Below are 21,075 nucleotides of genomic sequence, written 5' to 3'. Positions count from 1 at the left end.
TAATGCACATCAATTTTGTGTTTTGCTTAAATTTAGAAAAATGCAAAGACAGAATTTTCTTGTGTGTTGGTTTAACACCGAGTACCATTGCCAACAGGAAGATGGGTTTTAAAACTACAGAAGCTCCCTGAAATCTGGAAAGTACATCCAAGAGCTATTAGTGGCTTGTTTGCAATTCAGAACTAATGAATCTGAAATGAAATATTCATTAATTTAACTTATACATGGATACCAGGCGCATCCTGATCTGTAACCAGATTTTGTTGATTTTGTGGTCATCCCGGTTATTCTTTGAGGCACCATTAATCTAGCTAGGGCGATTGGGGTTTATATGTACTGGACAGACTATGTCTATTTGTGTGTTTGAGTGGCCAGCATAGTCCATGAAATGCATAGGGATTCATCTCTTTTCTCCCATTGCCTACATGGAAATTCTTTGGACATTTCTGAATACATTTGAAGTGACTGATACCATGCAGGAAAGATAAAGAGATAGATGAGATGCAATAATATTTTTTGGTTATGTGTCTAACATTGTTGTGCCAACAATTTATAAGTTCTTTTATGAAGGATAAATAAATGTATGAATTTTTAAAAATAGTGTTGTGTACTGGTACCCACATTGTTATATATGTTGTTTAACACCAGGCACATGATAAAACGAACATGACATTTCCTAAAAGGTGCTATTTACCAGGAAATTATTTTAAATATTGTTTTACATTTCTGATTTTAATTGTTAAATACTGGCTCCCGTGGTTCTGTTTTGTATAATTTGCTTTTAACAATTCAACAATAAAATAGTATTCCGACTGCATCTGATTCATCATCAGACTGTTCAGACAGGGTCACTTAGAACCAGTGGAACCTTGTGTTACTCTCATGGGAAATATCTGGAACTAGGCTTTTAGTTTGTAGGAGAAATACTAAAATGTATATTACTATTCCGCGCTCAGGACAGACACCAATACGAACTGCAGCCCCCCAGAAAAGGAAAACACCTATGTGAAGTCCAAATGCTATAAACTATAAGAAATTAGGCGCCTCAGATGACGTCTTGATGACGAAACGCGTAAGGCGTGGCCACTTGGTACGCATACGTCGCTCTATCTTCTGTTTATGCTGTTTACTTCCGGTTTTTGGTAGACGGGTCATGGAACGCACGCCGCTACCACTTCACTGTCTGCGGCTCCTGGCGTGGAGCCAGCCGGCAGAGAGCTGCTATTTTTTTGTTCAAACTTTTTTAATGTAAGCTTGAAAAGCCAAATAAAGTAATCTTTGGATTTATGCTATGAGGCTCTTCTCTTCTCCCTGTATATGGAATTTTATCCCGGTGGATGCCATTAAGATTACACTGGTGACACAAGTGTATCGTTTGGACCATCGGATTTACATCTACATGCCTATTACCCCTGCAGGGGTCGGGCGTTCCGGTGAGTGGGGACACTAGTGGGGGGTCCACATAGGACGGTTCACACCAATCTCAAACAGATACATCCGGAACCATTTGGAGACATATCAAATTTCTGCACAAGGATTTTTTATATACACAGGACATTTTTTGATATATGCATCACATTTTTGATACTTTTGTAATTTTTGTATGCACGGACACTTTTTTTTTTTTTTTTGAAATTTTGTATGCACGGACTATCATTGCTGTGTTTTAGTATTTCTAATATTTTTATTTATTTTTTTACCTTGGTATGAGATCACAATTTCAGATTTTAATGCACAAAAAATTTTTTGTTCCACTTTTTACATGATCACCATTTAGATTTCAAAACATATAATTGATATAACACCATTTGGATTGTTTATCACTGATTGTTTTTCAGGCACTTCTTTAATATATATACATCTTTTATTTATGGACTTTGTGTTACCTTTGTATATTTGATTTATTTTTTATTTCCATTTTCTGCACTTATTTTTATTTTTTATTTTTATATTTCACTTCAAGCAGTTCGTAGGTTTATTGATATTCTTAGTCATATTCGTGGATATATATATATACCATTTTATGGGATTATACGTATTGAAGTATACTTTTTCACCGTTTTTTTATTAATTTATTTACTCAGATTTGTATCGCAGTTCTTCCCTTGTGGTGAGAGTTTTTTACTATTATTTTAACAGTGAACAGTGCCAATCCCCTATTTCTTATAGAAATACTAAAATGGCCTCCTAGCTGGAGCTTCTGAAAAAATATGAATTTGTTTTTTTCAACTGAAGTTTAGATTTAGGCTGGGTTCACACCTATGCAAATGCATCCAATTCGCATAGCAGGAGAATGTGACCGGCTCCCTATGGAGCCGGTTCACATATCTCCGTTGCAGCTGCGGAGCGCATTGCACAGAAACGCTGTGCGTCTTTGGCTCAGTTTCAGGGCTGAATTCAGGCATAGATTCGTCCCTGATTCATCCCTGAAACGGGGAACAGGGACGCAGTTTCCCAAAAATTGCAAAATAGCACAGTAAGATAAATAAAAAATAAAATAAGAGGAGTATAAAAATAAAGAGTATAATAGCTTCCCTTAGAGGCTTCCCACAATAAAGTTATTAGAGTTGTCATTAGGTAATTTAACACAAAAAATATAAAAAGAACAGTTTTTCATTCAGTGTAGAAGTAGATACATGCTGATACCTGGAAATTATGTATGCACTATGAGAATCCTGGAATCATGCCTAACTCTGTACTAACAATATTATGGACCATGCCAGGTTACATACTTATCATCCACAGTATTGACCACGCAGTGATCATTTCCATCAGCTTAGATATCTATCAAATGTTCACGCTTCAACTTGATGATATACATCACATTTTAGAAAGAAGTATCAGCTAGTTTATGCGCCTTAGACCATTAATTAGTTCTGATTTGAAATTCACCTGTTATTCTATATGGCTGTTCAACTGGATATATTTTATTTTATTTATTTCAGGTACTTATATAGCGCCGTCAATTTACGCAGCGCTTTACATATATATATTATACATTTACATCAGTCCCTATACCCTCAAGGAGCTTACAATCTAAGGTCCCTAACTCACATTCATACCTATACTAGGGCCAATTTAGACAGGATCCAATTAACCTACCAGCATGTCTTTGGAGTGTGGGAGGAAACCGGAGTACCCAGAGGGAACCCACGCAGGCACAGGGAGAACATGCAAACTCCAGGCAGGTAGTGTCGTGGTCGGGATTCGAACCAGCGACCCTTCTTACTGCTAGGCGAGAGTGCTACCCACTGCACCATGCAACTGCTGACCTTCCATGGGCCCCAAAAGAAAATTGTACCGCAGGGTTAACCGCTGTCAATTCTAAACAACATCTTAATCTTAAGATCTTAACCTAATGCCTGTTCCTAGTCATTGACTCACTATATTGAATCCATTGCATTGGAATAATAGCCAGGAAAGTAGAAGTTTTAGAAAGGCATTGTTTTATTTCATGTTAGATGCTGGAGGCATTTGCATTTATTAGCATTTGTTTTAAAGATTAGGAAGGTAATAAGGAAAACTGTTTGGTTTTAAGTAAAGGAGAAGCCAAATTAACGCGTTTAGTAAATTATTACATTCATTTAATTGTGTGTTTTTTTTTGATTCATGGAGCTTAAATTTAATAAAAGACATCAAGCTTGAATTGCAAGGATTATGGTATTGATTCCATGCTGAGAATCCATTTCATTTTAGCATTTTTAAAGTGATATTAAAGGCAAAAAAAACAAACAAATATGTCATACATACCTGTTCTGTGCAGCAGTTTTGTACAGAGCAGCCCCAAACCTCCTCTTCTCAGGTCTCCACCAACGTTCCTGACCCCTCCCTCCTGTAGAGTGCCCCCAGAGTAGGGATGAGCTTTGAGTTCGAGTCGAACATGAGTTCGACTCGAACATCGGCTGTTCGCCAGTTCGCCGAACAGCGAACAATTTGGGGTGCTTGCGGCAAATTTGAAAGCCGCGGAACACCCTTTAAAAGTCTATGGGAGAAATCAAAAGTGCTCATTTTAAAGGCTTATATGCATGGTATTGTCATAAAAGGTGTTTGGGGACCTGGGTCCTGCCCCACGGGACATGTATCTATGCAAAAAGAAGGTTTAAAAATGGCCATTTTTTCGGGAGCAGTGATTTTAATAATGCTTAAACTGAAATAATAAAAGTATAATATTCCTTTAAATTTCGTACCTGGGGGGGTGTCTATAGTATGCCTGTAAACGGGCACATGTTTCCCGTGTTTAGAACAGTCTGACAGCAAAATGACATTTCAAAGGAAAAAAAGTCATTTAAAACTACTTGCGGCTATAATGAATTGTCGGTCCGACAATACACATAAAATCTCATTGATAAAAACGGCATGGGATTTCCCCACAGGGGAACCCCAAACCAAAATTAAAAAAATTTGTGGGGGTCCCCCTAAATTCCATACCAGGCCCTTCAGGTCTGGTATGGATATTAAGGGGAACCCCGCGCTAAAATTTTTTAAAAAATGGCGTAGGGTCCCCCCAAAAATCCATACCAGACCCTTATCCGAGCACACAACCTGGCAGGCCACAGGAAAAGAAGGGGGACGAGAGAGTGCCCCCCCTCCTGAACCATACCAGGCCACATGCCCTCAACATTGGGAGGGTGCTTTGAGGTAGCCCCCCAAAGCACCTTGTCCTCATGTTGATGGGGAGAAGGGCCTCATCCCCGCAACCCTTGCCCGGTGGTTATGGGGTTCTGCGGGCGGAGGGCTTATCGGAATCTGGAAGCCCCCTTTAACAAGGGGACCCCCAGATTGGTAATGGGCAACAAATCACTGGTGTTCTTTCAGTGTTCCTCCATCTTCTTAATCTTCTTCTTCTCCATCTTCTTCTTCCTCCGCTCTTCTTGTCCTGCATCTTCCTCCAGGCTTCTTCTCCGCTCCGTCTGCACGATCCGCCTCAGTGGGAGTCTTCAGCCGTGTGACGCTTCACTTCTTCTGACATTTCTTATATAATGGAGGGTGGGGCCACCCGGTGACAGAGCGGAGAAGAAGCCATGGAGGAAGAAGAAGAACACCGAAAGAACACCAGAAGAAAGAAGATGGAAGAAGAAGCCGAAAGAAGAAGAAATTAATAAAGGACTTGTCAAAAACCGTCTCTTATGTTTTTGAACCTTTTTGACACTTTTTTTGTGAAATGGTAGGGGTACATTTGTACCCCATTACCAATTCACATGGGGGGGGCCGGGATCTGGGGGTCCACTTGTTAAAGGGGGCTTCCAGATTCTGATAAGCCCCCCACCCACAGACCCCCACAACCACCGGGCAAGGGTTGTGGGGATGAGCCCCCTCTCCCCATCAACATGGGGACAAGGTGCTTTGAGGGGCTACCTCAAAGCACCCTCCCAATGTTGAGGGCATGTGGCCTGGTACTGTTCAGGAGGGGGGGCACTCTCTCGTCCCCCCTCTTTTCCTGTGGCCTGCCAGGTTGCGTGCTCGGATAAGGGTCTAGTATGGATTTTAAGGGGGACCCCCACGCCTTTTTTTTTTTAAATTTTGGAGCAGGGTTCCCCTTAATATCCATACCAGACCTGAAGGGCCTGGTATGGAATTTAGGGGGACCCCCCACACCATTTTTTTTTACATTTTGGCACGGGGTTCCCCTTAATATCCATACCAGACCTGAAAGGCCTGGTATGGAATTTAGGGGGACCCCCACGCATTTTTTTTATATTTTGGTTCGGGATTCCCCTGTGGGGAAATCCCATGCCGTTTTTATCAATGAACTTTTATGTGTATTGTCAGGCTGACAATTCATTATAGCCGCGAATAGTTTTAAATGACTTTTTTCCTTTGAAATGTAATTTTGCTGTCAGACTGTTCTAAACACGGGAAACATGCTCCCCTTTACAGGCATACTATAGACACCCCCCAGGTATGAAATTTAAAGGAATATTACACTTATTGTTTCACTTTAAGTATTATTAAAATCACTGTTCCCGAAAAAAACGGCCGTTTTTAAAACTTCTTTTTGCATTGATACATGTCCCCTGGGGCAGGACCCAGGTCCCCAAACACTTTTTATGACAATAACTTGCATATAAGCCTTTAAAATGAGCACTTTTGATTATTCATGTTCGTGTCCCATAGACTTTAATGGTGTTCACGTGTTCAAACAAATTTTTTGCCTGTTCACATGTTCTGATGGGAACCAAACCGGTGTTCGGCTCATCCCTACCCCAGAGCAAGCAGCTTGCAATGGGGGCACCCAAGCAGGCACGCTCTCGAGCTGCTGATCTGGGTGTCCATTCAGACACGGAGCTGTGGCTCGGCCCGCCCCCTGTCCCCTCATTTGCTGTCAGGCTGTGATTGACAGCAATGGGAGCCAATGGCTCCTGCTGCCTTCTCAGCCAATGAGGAGGGAGAGTCTCTGGGGAGCCGATGCCCTTGGGCACATCGCTGGATTGAGAGGGAGCTCAGGTAAGTATTAGGGGGTGGGGGGGCTGTTGGGACTCCTGCACACAGAAGGTTTTTTACCCTCATGCATGAATGCATGAAGGTAAAAACCTTCAGCCTATAAAACCACTTTAAGTAATTGTTAATATATAAATCTGTTCATGCTTTAGCTATTATTATTATTATGTTTATTTTTTTGTATTTTTCCCATACTTAGGTCTCTCCTTGCAAATTGTCCTGTCCAATGATTTAGAGGGATGAAACTTTGTATCATTGTGGCTACAAAATGAAAGTACTCAATCCAGAATTGTTTCACAAGTCCACCGATTGTGTAAATTATCATCTGGTAATCCATACCCTCTGAAACAAAAATCATGAAATCATATAAAGGTCCAAAAATGTGTTTCATTTTCTTATGCGATCTTTAACAGTATAAAAGAATTATATAACTTATTGTTGTAATTAGACTTAGTTGACAGTCATACCAAATAGAAGCATACACAAAGGAAATTGTCCTTTTTATAGTGCTTGCATAGAAATTCATTTTCATAGGTAGTTGATAAGAAAGATGGATATTCTTCAAAAAATTAAATGGTAGATATGAAGTGTTCAGCTTGGTGGTAGCTCAACTGAGTATCAATGAATAAATCTCTGATTGTATGTATCCTCTATATTTTTCCAGCACAGGTTACCTTTAGAGCCACTTCTCGGCAATGAACTAAAAATGATGCTTCCACTGGAGAACTGATCATGCCAATGAAAACGTGCATTTCATCCTATAGATACCCAAAGTAACAAGTCCAGTAGTTTCTGCTACATCTGTTATATCTACTTCTACTCTACTGCAGCCTCTCATCCCCCCCCCCCCACACACACACACACACAATATTTGTGAGCTTTTTTATGCTAGGAAACTTTTTTAGAAATCTTCTTTGTGGGTGTTACAAGTTCCTTACTTGGAAAGGATATTCGTAATGTTTACTGCTCTAGCCTCCTTTATTCTCACATCTTCATGCTAAATGTCTGTAGCTTTTTATTCATCTCAGTGCCTGCTACAATGTTTCCACATGTTATTGGGTTTATTAAAATGCATAAGGAAAACAAAAACATGTGGCATATTAAAATAAAACTGGAACCTTTTCCACCATAGTCATTTCATTTGTCAAAGGCAATTTTCTAATTGTATCTCATTTCTTTTCATCACACAATCCTTGGGGGACTCTATAAACATATAAATTGTGTGAGTACAGCATATTTACATAGACTGTAATATTCTCATGCTGCTAAGTAATTCAATTAGATTATTAGAAAAAAAGGAACAAGTCGTTGCTTTGTTATTAATGTACTTTAGTCTCCTTAAAATCTTACAGTCATTAAATTTGATTGTTTTTACTTGGTTCATTGTTTTCCTAACAGAATAAAACATTTCTGCACTGCTTGATATTTGAATTTAAATCAAAGATATTACCTGAAAGAGCAATTCCAATTAAAAAGTGAAAACATACCTTATCCTAAGAGACTGAAACAGACACTAAAGACGATTCTGGGGGTGAGTCTACAAAAGTCGTTAATAATGGTCCGTGGGGATACTATGCGTGGGGTCGTACCATTAACATTTAGGTATCAGGTATCTTGGTGAAGTAGTACCTCCAACCTGCCCAAGTGTCCCTGATTATCCGCTTTTCAATTGAGTGTACCCAACGTTCTGTTTCCATGATCTTATCCACCACTCTCTTGAAAGCTAGTAGAGAAGGACAGATAGCTTGTTTTCAGAAATGTGGAATAAGGGATTTTGCTGCATTAGGCAAATGAGTAATAACACTTTTCTTAAAGGATTTAACAGACAAGGAGGTATCATGAAAATAGAAATTGCAGAGGGGTACCTGCTACGGGTGTAAGGTTAAGTTTTTTAATCCAGGGGGTGATTTCTTCCCAGAAGGCCTTAATCTTGGGACATGACCACCAAATATGTAGGAACATGCTCCTCTGGTTACAGCAGCGATGGTCAGTAGCAGGGAACATCTGTGCCAGACAAGAAGGAGTTCTATACCATACCATTTATAAGAAGATTCCTGAGTATGAGTACAGCTGAATAATTTTCTGGATTTGAGGAGGAGTAAGCTCTAAGCCCAGCTCTCTCATTCTCTAGAATAATAGGGGGTGGACACTGGTTGCTCACTCAATACAAGCTTATACATGTGGGAGGGGAGATGCCCAGAATCTGGAAGTTTCATCCACAGTGATTCAAATAGGAACAGTAAGTCTTGCAGTCGCAGGTCATGTCCTAGCCCAATAAAAAAGTCTGTCAGCTGGTAGTATCTCAGGTCTGCTAATGGGAACTTTCCATAAAAGGAATTGAAGGACATCAGTAGTTTACCCCGAGGGACAAATTTTGCGCAGAAGGTCTCTCCTTCACCTGGCAAAAATCATGGGAATCCCCCTAAAGGTGCCAAAGGAGATGGTGAAGAATCAAACTGGCCCATCCCACTGACTATTGGAGCTTAAATCCAAGTTCTATGTACGGAATAAGCACACACAGCTCTAAATAGCATCAGGAGGAAAGCAGTAAATGTGTTCTTTCTCAAACCTGTGTCTGAAATGGTCTCTATTTCTTGGCTTCATAAATCATCTAATACAGTACATTTGAATGTCCAATGCATAACTGCATTAATCAGTAAATTTTATTCTGTCTGAAATTCTGCTTCAAAAAATACTTGACATTCTTGCTTCATTGATGTCACATTTCCTTGATGCCATCTAGAACACCTCTCTTGTATCTTGTAGGGTTGAGACTTGAGAGAGCAAATGTTCTGGATTCTAATTACACTGCATAGTGTTAAATCTGCCCTTTGCCCTTATTAATTCCTTAAGAAATACATAGGTTATTCTGGGATATGTTAGTCCCTATCCCCGGCCATTATGCAGTATACAGAGCCCAGTTTTTTTAAATTGTTTTATTTTGCTCGTAGTATTTTAGAGTTGCTCTTTTTTTTTTTTTTTTATTATATTTTCTTATCTATTTTATATTATTTTGTGTCCTTCAACTCCATTTCGTTACTGTTTATCTTTGGGTCTTTTTTTTTAGATTTTTTCATTTTTACATTTTTTTGGGGGGACAGCAGCAGTTGAAATAAGTTTTTTGTGACGTTACAAAAGCTGCCCTTTATTTGCAGCGGAGCACTGCATATTTTCATGGTGCCATTCGGGTGATGATGAGGTCTCCATCCATACTTGGGTGTCAGATATAGCAGAGAAATAAAGTGAGAGAGTGGCACAACATCATCAAAGCAGGATGTCATCTAATGACAGGTTGCAGAGGATTTGAGGGAGCAGATGTCCTATTCTACCAGATGGCAGTGCTCCATGGGTGCAAGGCATTGTTATGCTTCAGTTCACTCCCCAGAGCTCAGCTGTGTGGGCTTTTTCAACACATATTAATTTGTATTCTGTACTTAAAGTTTATCAAGATTAACAATAACATTGGTTATTTGAGTATAACATGTATGAAGAGACACATGACCTGAGTGCTAGCTGTAAACAGTAAAAGGGTCACACTCCTCCTCCTCTGTCCAGCTCCTCCCTTTCCACCTCTACTCTTGCAATACAAGATTCCCCATCAGCAACCTCAGTGAAAGGAATGAAAATCAACCCCCGCAAACGTGCTATCACTAAATGTATCAATAAGCAGGCAAGTTTCTTTGCCCCAGCTGTTGGAATAGAAGAAAAAGTATGCCTTCAGCCACCCCCATACTCAGTGATGAAATTCCAACCTGGAAAAATTGCTGCCTTTCCAACCCCGTTACTGAATTTGCAGCCTCTGCTGTTCTGCAGGGGCAGGTTTCCAGCAAGCAACCATTGATATGCCTAGGGGATAGGGACCACATTAGAAGAAATATTTTATCAGTTCTTCAAGAGCAGGCCCAAAGGTGGTTGACACAATTTTTCAAAGTTGTTTCATAGTTGCAAGAGTTTACATTTTTTGGCCAGGTAACACCTTATTTATTTTTGCAGAATGACAGTGTATTAAACACTACTAACATCCCATACTCAATTCTTCTAAAGAAGCTCAAAACCTAATTAGTAGACAGCTGTTTTCCAAACATAAAAGTTTTTACATATTATTGGCTAGGTAACTACTGCGTTGGCCATTAATGTTTCCATTTTATTATGGTGCATTGATAATAAAAATGTACACTTGTCTCTGCATTATTCCCTTGGTCTTTCATGCAGGCTATATCATGCTGCTTGAATTAATCTTTCTGGTAACCCTACTTAAGTACACTGCCACAATTCAGAATTGTTTTGGATTCACATTCTTTAAAGTAGTGTGGCCTAACAGAGATTTTTTTTTAACTACCACCAATTCTCATTCCCTAACTCTAAATATTGTGCCCCACTCAAAAAAAACAAAATACTTTATACTTTGCAGCTACAGGAAGAATACAATTACTATTTTCTAATAAATATGGAAAATAATTAGATTGGGTGCAGATGATCAGTATAATTTATAAACTGTGTATAAAAATAAATACAAATAAACATTTAATATACAACTCATATTTACTTCCAAAATGTAATTCTATTTAAAAGGATGATATTCTGTGCATGAAATCTTTATAATTTTTCCACTGTCTCTAAAATATATATTGCCGAGTAATTTTATTGTTATGGCTGTACTGTGAATACTCTTGAGTTTCAGTACAGTCCACCAGCACCATAACAATATAGTGTCCTCAAAAAATAATCGTATTGCTTATTTCTGGTTGAAATAGAACTTTGCTTCTGAAATTTTACATTTTTTCATGATAAATGTCTACTCCTTGCCCCTCAAATCGCATCCTATTAAACAGGATGAGATTCTATGCATAAATGTGTGCAATGTTTATACAATGTCTATGGAAAAATAAAGTTTTACCTAATATTTCTGAGTAGAATATGCCTCTTCTATGTCCAAACCCCCATTACATCCTAAAGAATCTGATTCAGTTCAGCAAATAATTACATTTATTTAATAAAATGCTTTTTCAAACAATACATTTTCATTAATCATCATAAATAGTGGCATACCATAATCAGCAAACAAGACTATAATAACACACTAAAAACAGCGCTAATGTTGAGCTAAGACGGATAAATGTGGCCAACTTCACAAACAAAAGTCCTTTGAGAGAGATGGGCAGTTGGTAATAGAAGGGATAATGGTTTTAACCGCCCCCCAAATAATCACTCCACTCCTGGCAGAAGGAATAAGGATTATGGGAGAAGTAATGAGGGGAGGAGTGTGTCTAACTCCTACCATCACACGCCTTCCAATAATCAATATCAAGTCCCTATCTATAATAGATTTGATCCCTTGAGGGAAAATGGGGACAGAACCAGGTTTCAGTCACCCCGTCCTTTTTTAGGGAGGGGGAGAGGCTGGCAGAAGCGGGGTCGAGCGCACCTTCAGCGGAGAGGGAGACCTCCGGGATGCTCGCAGCCGGGACAGGATTACCGCGAATCACAGTGGAGGGAACAGCCGCAACAGGAGTGGGGTTATGCCCAGTACTCCAACCAATGGAGAGAAGAACAAGGGGCTGTAGGGCAGGACAAAGGGTCCAAAAAAAGAAGGCGGGAGCAGGACTAGGAGGCATGTTTAATTTAAGTAATGCGGTTTTATCCCACAAAGAGACCAATATTTTGCATTTAGGGTTGAAGTGTGGCCTGAAAAGGCCGATCAATAAATTTGATGTTTTTATTGACATACATAAATACATAAGAAAAGTAAATATTAAGAAATATTTTTTAAATAAAAATTCCCAATCAGTGAACATTAGGACCTCAGGGCCAATGGATAGTGGACTAAGAAATAAGTCCCTCTTCAATCCTCTGAATAGCGCGAATCAACATATTGAAGTGTTTAAAGGATTAGTGACACGGGATTTGGAGCTTCTAGTGCCTAGAAAGAAAGTAAATCCCCAACATATATTAGACGGGATCACTATGCTTGAAAAGAGGAAAGAAATAGTGATAAGGCCCGCTGATAAAGGGGGAGGGGTAGTGATTTTAAATAAGGAATTTTATCACAATCAACTCACTGCAATGTTAGATGACAGTAATACTTATGTAAAACTAATAAAGGACCCTACTGCACAGTATGAAAAAGATCTTAGGAATTTGGTTGAAATGGGGTACTCGACAGGGGTTTTGTCCAATAGAGAAAGAAAGTATCTAGTGCCGAGTAATAGTAGAATTCCCACAATTTGTACCTTACCTAAGATACATAAGGATCTGAATAATCCACCCGGGAGGCCTATAGTGAACGGGATTGGCTCTATCACATCTCGAATGGGCCAATACCTGGATCACTTCCTCCAGGACAGTGTCACACGGACCAAGGCGTATCTTAGGGACACTAAGAGTCTCCTACAGATTCTACAGCAGGTGGACTTATCAGGGAAGCATGAGCTCTATTTGGTAACGGCAGATGTGGCATCCTTATATTCAAAATAATACAGCACGATGATGCACTTTTAGCTCTGAATTGGGCTTTGTGCCAACGTGATGATTTGCCACATAACCAAAAAGTCTTCATCAGAAATGCCCTAGACTTCTGCCTAAGCCATAATTTCTTTTGGTTGATGGCCGGTTCTTCTCCCAATGCAGGGGTGTTGCTATGGGGGCTAAATTTGCCCCGAGCATAGCAAATTTGTTTATGGGGGAGTGGGAGGACAAAACGATTTTTTCGGTACCCCGCACCCAGCTCCTGCTATACAAACGATATATAGATGATTTGTTTTTTATTTGGGAAGGGTCTAGTGATAGTTTACATGAATTTCTTGGTGAACTCAACTCTAATGCTAATAATTTTAAATTGACCAGTGAATGTAGCCAGACTGAGATACATTTCCTGGATGTGAGCATTTTTAGACAAGGTGATAAGTTGGGAACCAAGGTCTACTTCAAACCCACAGACTCTAATAGTTACCTGCCCATTGATAGCGGCCATCACCCTATGTGGTTAAAAAATATTCCGAAGGAACAGCTCACTAGGGTGAAAAGGAACTGTTCTGAAGAAGGGGATTTCTTGGTACAGGCTCAGATTATAAAGAAAAAAATTATGGAAAAGGGATATTATGAGGAAGCGCTAGACTCCATTATTCAGGAATTAGCTGGGCAACCCAGAGATGCCTTTTTAGAAGAAGGTCCATTGGTCCCAAATAGGGGCAGTCATGAATGGAGCTTCATTTCAGAATTCCACTCTCAATATAAAGAAGTGGAAGGTATCTTTGCTGCCCATTGGCATGTTCTGCGCATGGACAAAGTGTTACATTCAGTTTTACCTTGTAGGCCTCAGTTTATCTACAGAAGGGCCCTGAGTTTTTCGGACAAAATAGTGCGGAAAGTGTTGGATCCTCCGTCTAGGCCCCCTATTTTCTGGAATGGAAATGGTTTCTATAGCTGTAGGAGGTATCGTGCGTGTAAGGACATGGAGAGACCAGTAAGAGTGTTGGAGAGCTTTATATCCACCTCTAACAATAAAGAATTTGCCATCAAAGAGTTCATTACATGCAACACCTCCTATGTTGTCTATGCTCTCCAATGTCCGAGTGGGCTTATTTATATAGGTCACACTAAGAGACTTTTAAGAATCAGGATTGCAGAGCATATAACAAATATAAAAATAGGTTTTAAAGACCACAATGTTTCGCTCCATTTCAAACTAAAGCATAACCAAGATCCTTCTGGCCTCAGGTTTTGGGGCATTGACCACTTAAAACCAAAATGGAGGGGTTCCAATTTTGTCCGTGACCTGTCTAGGAGAGAGACCCAATGAATCTTTTTGGCGGACACATTATCGCCAAAAGGGTTGAACGTGGATTTAGACATTAACTGCTTCATAAGTGATTTTTAATTAACTGATATGGAGTAGTGGTGATCGTTTCCTTTTTTAATGCCTAATCTACTTATATACCATATACCATATACAGTTTATGTCTGGGCTCTTTTTATATATATATTTTTTATTGGATCTTATTTTACTGTATGCCCCATGGCTTATATTTTATACCTCGTATTGAGTTCTGCTTTTTACCTTTGCTGCTACATAAGTGTATTGTGTGACATGCGTAAAAAATATATATGTATATTTTTTTAAAATATAATTTTGAATATAATTTTTAAGGACATTGTTGGATGCATGTCGTTTTAAGTGAATATGGATCGAACTTATCTGACTGGGGTCCTTTTTAGAAATTATCTGCTTACTATTTGCCTCTATATAACTATCTGTATCTAGAGCTGTAATGTGAATCAATTTCTTTAGTTGAAAATGTATTGTTTTTACTCTGTGATGTATTAACGATTGAATTATATGGAATCTGAGGTTTGCTATATCTTTATATGCGCCTGATATGCTTTGTTGCCATTCAGCGATCAGACTTAAGTGATCGCTGCATTGTGTATATGCATATCAGCGAACCTACTATGATAGATTCAATATGTGTGTTAATTTGCACATGATGATATATTACTATCCCCTATTATAAAAGCATAATGCGTAGTATTTGTTCATACATTAACTTGCTGGCTTGTTTGTGCCTGGGGGTGTGTATATTTGCATATGCGAGCTAATGTGCAGGGTGGTTGATTGTCCCTCTCCCCCTCCCATAAGGAAGCCGTCAGTGTTTATTTCGGCCGATGACTCGCACCTGTCGTCACGCCGAACGCTTCTCTGATTGGCTAGGGAGGATGGGGCTGGATAATTTATACCTGTCCGTCAGTCGTGTAGGCATGCCCTCTGTTGAAGTCAGGATATGACGAAACGCGTCAGTGCGTGGCCTACACGACGCCGGAAGTGACGCTTGCGCTCCACCACAGCCTGACTCGCAACCAGGAAGTAAGAGATCGCTCCTTGGGAAGCCGAGCCAGCTGACGATTAGCATGGTGAAGTGCATGGTTTAAATACTTCCTCTGATGTGCTCTTTTGATTGCAACATTGATGTACGTATATTCATTGAAGGGGGGTCTGTGTGTGATGTGATGGGCTTTTAAATAATAAACAGGATTACGCTATGTGCGCTTTTCTTTTGTTGTTTGGTGATTTTTGAGTCCTGATCGTCTGGGATTCCTCCGGAGGGGTGCTGACAGTGGCTTGGATTTTTCTTTCCTTGGAAGCTTATTATTATTAGGCTCTGGTGAGTTTAACCCCCTGAGGGGAGCGTGTTCTTACATGGTGGAATTGGATTGATCGGTGGAAGGTGCACACTGAATTTCTATACTCTGATCACCTATGAACACTTTCTGAACCACTTTTTCAACTGCCCATCTCTCTCAAAGGACTTTTGTTTGTGAAGTTGGCCACATTTATCCGTCTTAGCTCAACATTAGCGCTGTTTTTAGTGTGTTATTATAGTCTTGTTTGCTGATTATGGTATGCCACTATTTATGATGATTTATTTACATTTTTAAACGGCTGCTTTTATACTATTATTTTAAGTTTGCACCTCTTTGTGACAGCAAATTGGTGTTATTCATACTTTTTCTTTATTTTATCACTGTTTCAGAACTACTGAGTCGTGTACTTTTGGGCCCGTAAGAACACCTTTTTACATTTTCATTAATATTTATAGCTATATTTATAACTATGCCAACTCCCTCATCCCAAATTGTTTCTATAAAAAATGGTAATTTTTTTAGGCAAATCCATAAAAATTACACTTTTATTTTTTAATTGCTGTAATAGGACTACTCCCTGTCTTCAAGATTACCCCCAATTACAATAGGTGAGATTCTTTTTAGCTAATCCCCCCATTCTATTTTTATATAGTGACTTTCTATTTGTTAATCATATTTTTGGCCGAAAAAAAACAACTCTCTGTCTCCAAATATGCCTCCTATTAAAAAAGATGATATTATGTTCTGCAAATACTGTATGTGCAATATTTAAAAACTGTGTATGAAACAATGAAGTTTTTTTCACTATTTATGGCTGAAATAGGCCTAATCTCTGACTCAAAATTATTCTCCCATGAATAAGGACAAATTTCTCTGCAGAAAATCTGAGCAAAATTACTATTATAGCTATGAAAAATTCCAATTTTATATTTATTGATTAAATCTTCTTGATCTCCCTCAAAAATAGCAGTCTATCAAAAATGATCACTTTCATTTTCTGTTTTAAATTTCAACTAAAAATAAAATAAATTTTTTGTTCAGGTGCATTTTGCCTGCTCTCTAACTCAACACTATTGGCCTGACAAAAGGGGTATAAAAGCTGTGCTGCAATTCTTCACTTTGTTTCTCTATTTTGTATGAGAATAAATAACTTTGTTTTTTGGAAGATGCAATTTGCTTGTTGTATGGTTGACATATAGCATCCTGTGGGGCTAATCTGTTAACATGTACCGCCTTGATTCTTTCTTATATTAACATATTAACTTTTTTCTAGCTGCAATATACTTGCTCTCTCTCAGCTTGCCTGAAAAGTAATACAAGCTTAGCAGCAAATCAGTCAAAGGAAGCTATTTTTTTGCTTGCAGGTACAATCTGCTTACTATCTATTAGAAACTGCCTAGTACAATGAAGGATTGAAAAGTGTGGTGAAATTCTTTTCATGTTTATATTTCTAATGCACTGGTCATCAACCCTGTCCTCAGGGCCCACTAACAGGCCAGGTTTTATGTATTACCTTGGGGAGATGCAAACTAGAATACTGCAATCACTGAGCAGCAAATGATATAACCTGTGATGTATTTCAGTTGTCTTGTAATCCTGACCTGTTCTTAGTGTCAGGGCTGGGCTCAGCCCTTCCTTCTCAAAGCTGGCAGCTCAGCTATCGGCTAATTGCCAGCTCCTTTCTCTCCACAGAGACTCACCCGTTGATGATATCCTGCTCTTCAGTCCTGCCTACTTAAGCCGTCCAGCCCAGATGAGCTCTGCCTTCGCCTTGGTCACATCTCTAGAAACACTACACATCTCTTAAACACTTGCTTGGCTGACATTCCTTCTGGCTCCAGATCCTGCTTGCTGTCCCTATGAGTAAGCACTTGTCGTAAGTGTGAAACGCATCAGCTGATTCCTGTACGTTCCTGTCATAATGTCTTGTGTATTCCATGATCCAGATTTATCAATAAAGGCACTTGTATCTTGTCTGGTGTGCGGCCATCCAGATTACTTTGTCCATTTCTACTTGTCTCAGCATTAGCCAGCACCTGGAGCTCTTTCCACTTGGAATATCTGAATTTCTACATTGGTCTATCAGCCTAGACCTACCTGAGCGGTGGAGTACTTTTCTCTTCGTTTGAAATCTCTGGTCTCATGCAATGTGCCCTGCTCCCATGTAACATGCCTTTCTGCCCACATGTACTGCGCCTTCCTGACCCCCTGTACCCCACCTTGCTGCCCCCTGTACACTGCTTATCTTAAGTTTGATACAGAATTGCGCATCTGTGCAGAAAGGGGCAAAGATTTCACAATTAATATGTTTTAATATTTATTCTATTGTTTAATGCCATTTCTAAAAATAATTGTTGTTATACCAACAGCTCGCTGATCACACCAATGTTATGTGAGCTGTTGATGTATCCTGTAAAGTTCCCTGCTCTCATGTTAAGTGTCCTTTTCTCCTGTAATGTGCCCTGTTCTCATGTAATGTGCCCTGCACTTATGTAACGTGCCTTTCTGCCCCCGTGGCCCCCATATACTGCACCCTCCTGACCCCATGTACCCTGCCCTGCTGCCCCCTGTACACTGCTTATCTTAAATTTGATCTAGAATTGAGGATCTGTGCAGAAAAATCAAGCAAAGGTTTCACACGTGTTCCCATTCAGTTTTTACGCACATTCTTTACGCGTTTCAGCGCACCACACATAGGGTAGCCTATTCACTTGAAAGGCCTGCCCTATGCATGACAAACACACCAAAGAAGCTTCTGCACCTTTTTTCAAAGCGTGTTGTGCATTTTGTCGTGCAGCAAAATGCAAATCTGCTAACCACATTTGGGGTGCCACTAAGTGAATTGCACCCAAAAGTGTGTTAAGCATTTTGCCACTATTTTAGCGGGATCCAAAATTGCGGGCAGAATTACGCAGTTCTGCTTTGCTCATATGTGAACGGGACCTAAGAGAAGTATATTGTTATGGTTTAGACACCTTTTAGGGGGATGTTATTAATCTTCCTTAAAGTGTTAGTTCACCTTTTTCATTTTTTTGTACACCCTCCCCACCCCCAGTTCCCACTGTATTTACCTCTGTGGATGCTAAGCTGTCAGAGTACATGCAGGTACATGCAGGTACATGCAGGCGGTGCAGTGGTCTGGGCATTTGGAATCCTCACTTTTCCCTATGCATATTTTCTGGGATGATCACGATTCTGATTGGTCAGTGGCGGCACAGAACATCATTCTGATCCATCCTAAAGTCACTGCACAGAGGAGGAAGAGCAGGAATTGTAAATCAACGGGAATCGGGAGTAAGGGGAGTATACACATGTTAGTTCACCTTTTCATTTTTTCTGAAAAGATGACCTAACACTTTAAGACATTCCTTATATTGCTTGCCCAATCTGTGATTGGTGGATTTCCCCTTTGAGAAAGCAAGTAAGCATTCATGGCATGGTGTAGTGTAGTGCTTTGGACACCTAGGAGGTGGAAGGTTATGTTCTCAGTCTCTATTTTGCGTGTTCAGTGGATACAAAGGCACTATGTACTCGAGTTCCTAGTCTCCCCAACCCAGGGGTGTACGATCCCCCACTACAGAGGATCAAGGGAAGCCTGCATATAGAAAAGCCTTCCAGAGCACATCAGGTGGATCAGCTGTCATCGATAATGTTGCGATCTCCAAAACACCCAGCGAGACTCCTGACACTCAAACTCTCCTCATGCCGTTTCAAAATCATGGATGGTCTGTGTGCTACCGGCTGGCGCACCAGACATTAAGGCTTGTTTTCTGCTTCCTATTAAAGTGCAATAAAATTTTTATCATTCAATAAACTATGAAGGTTTTACACTATGGAGCGTTTATATCTTTCCACGCTACGCATACCAATCCATGATTTTGAAACGGCATGAGGAGAGTTTGAGTGTCAGGAGTCTCGCTGGGTGTTTTGGAGATTCCAACATTATCCCCACTCTATCGAGGACAGCTGATCCACCTGATGTGCTCTGGAAGGCTTTTCTATATGCAGGCTTCCCTTGATCCTCTGTAGTGGGGGATCATGGGCTTTTGGTAAGCAGTAACCCCTTACCGGTGGTGCATTTCTTCACTAGTTCCCTCTACTTTTGAAAATTGCACCGTGTACGGATGGACTTTTTTGTTCACGGGTGATACTGCCATGTAGGCTTTTTTGGACACTATTTGTTGTTATATTTTTTGCTTATTAATTTGTCACGAGATCACTTTTTGGACAATTTCACACATCATAGGTGGTGTCTATTTTCAATTTTATATTTCTTATATCATATTTTTTCACATTTATATGATTGTACTCATTGGGTATATGACCATTATTAATAGGTCAGTGCATGAGAACAGATTCATTTCATATATTTTTCATATGTTTAGCGCGATTCTATGGTTTCCAATTAAAAGATAAGTACTTTTGCCTTTCTGTTATCCGCCCCCATCATGGTGTTCAAACGCTATGTGCAGATAGGCCGTGTTGCCTATGTCTCTTTTGGTCCCCATGCTGGTAAACTTGTGGCAATTGTTAATGTCATTGGCCAAAATAGAGCTCTTATCGATGGTCCCTGCAGTGGTGTAAGAAGGCAAGCCATGCCATTCAAGTGCATGCAGTTTACTGACTTTGTTCTGAAGTTCCCCCACAGTGCTAGTCAGAAATATGTACGTAAAGCCTGGGAGAAGGAGAAGATCGATGAGAAATGGGCTGCTACTAACTGGGCAAAGAAGATCGATGCTAGAGAGAGGAAAACAAAGATGACAGATTTTGACCGTTACAAAGTCATTAAAGCAAAGAAAATGAGGAACAAGATAATCCGACATGAAATGAAGAAGCTCCAGAAAGAGGCTACCAAGCCAGCAGCATACATTTCTCTTAAAAGAAATTAAATCCTGGTTTATATTATTAAAAAAAAAAAAAAAAGTACTTTTAAGTATTACGTACAAAGCAAAAAAGTATGTGAATTTTGGTGTATTTTAGGCCTGTTTCCTTTTCTTCTGTTTAGGAACAATGGAGGCCAAACATCTGGACCCAGACCCTGGAACAAAACCTTTTTTATATTGGTGGTCAGCAGCTGGGGATCAGTCCAGGACTTTTATTTATTTGTTTTATTTGTGTTTAAACTCCTTTTGTTGAATTTAGAAAAAGTATAACAATACAAAACAAGAAAAAACATTAAAAACCCCCTAAGTGATTCCATTAACCCCACAATATACATATAAATTACCAACTTGCATTACATAGAAAGAAAAAAAAAAGAAAATATAAGACAAACCCTATTCTTTAAAATATGGACACTTTTTCCAATCTTCCTCCCAACTATGATCTGGCATCCACCCAACCTCTCTATCTATACCCTACTCTCCCCCACACAAAAAATACCCTAAAGGGAAAAACCACTGTAACAAAACAAACCAAAAAGATATGCAAAACTATTTATAGTAGTTATGTGGCTACCTCCCTGGCTCCACCCATCATTTCCCATTCCGTGCTATCTTT

General features: G+C 39.6%; 1 long non-coding RNA gene and 1 pseudogene across 1 annotated transcript in view; both read left to right on the top strand.

Annotated features, from left to right (window-relative positions):
• Window positions 1-598, top strand: part of LOC141113377 (uncharacterized) — a 64,491-nt gene extending 63,893 nt beyond the window's left edge. Inside the window, exon 4 of the long non-coding RNA XR_012236767.1 lies at window positions 37-598. This is a non-coding gene — a long non-coding RNA (uncharacterized lncRNA). The remainder of the gene's footprint in view (window positions 1-36) is intronic.
• Window positions 599-20,024: 19,426 nt separating this feature from the next.
• Window positions 20,025-20,465, top strand: LOC141127737 (large ribosomal subunit protein eL14 pseudogene; annotated as a pseudogene).
• The last annotated feature ends 610 nt before the right edge of the window (window positions 20,466-21,075 follow it).

The sequence above is a fragment of the Aquarana catesbeiana genome, linkage group LG01 (genome assembly GCF_042186555.1).
Source record: "Aquarana catesbeiana isolate 2022-GZ linkage group LG01, ASM4218655v1, whole genome shotgun sequence".
NCBI lineage: Eukaryota > Metazoa > Chordata > Amphibia > Anura > Ranidae > Aquarana > Aquarana catesbeiana.
The sequence above is the reverse complement of the archived record's forward strand: the minus strand, read 5'-3'. Positions and strand labels throughout refer to the sequence as shown.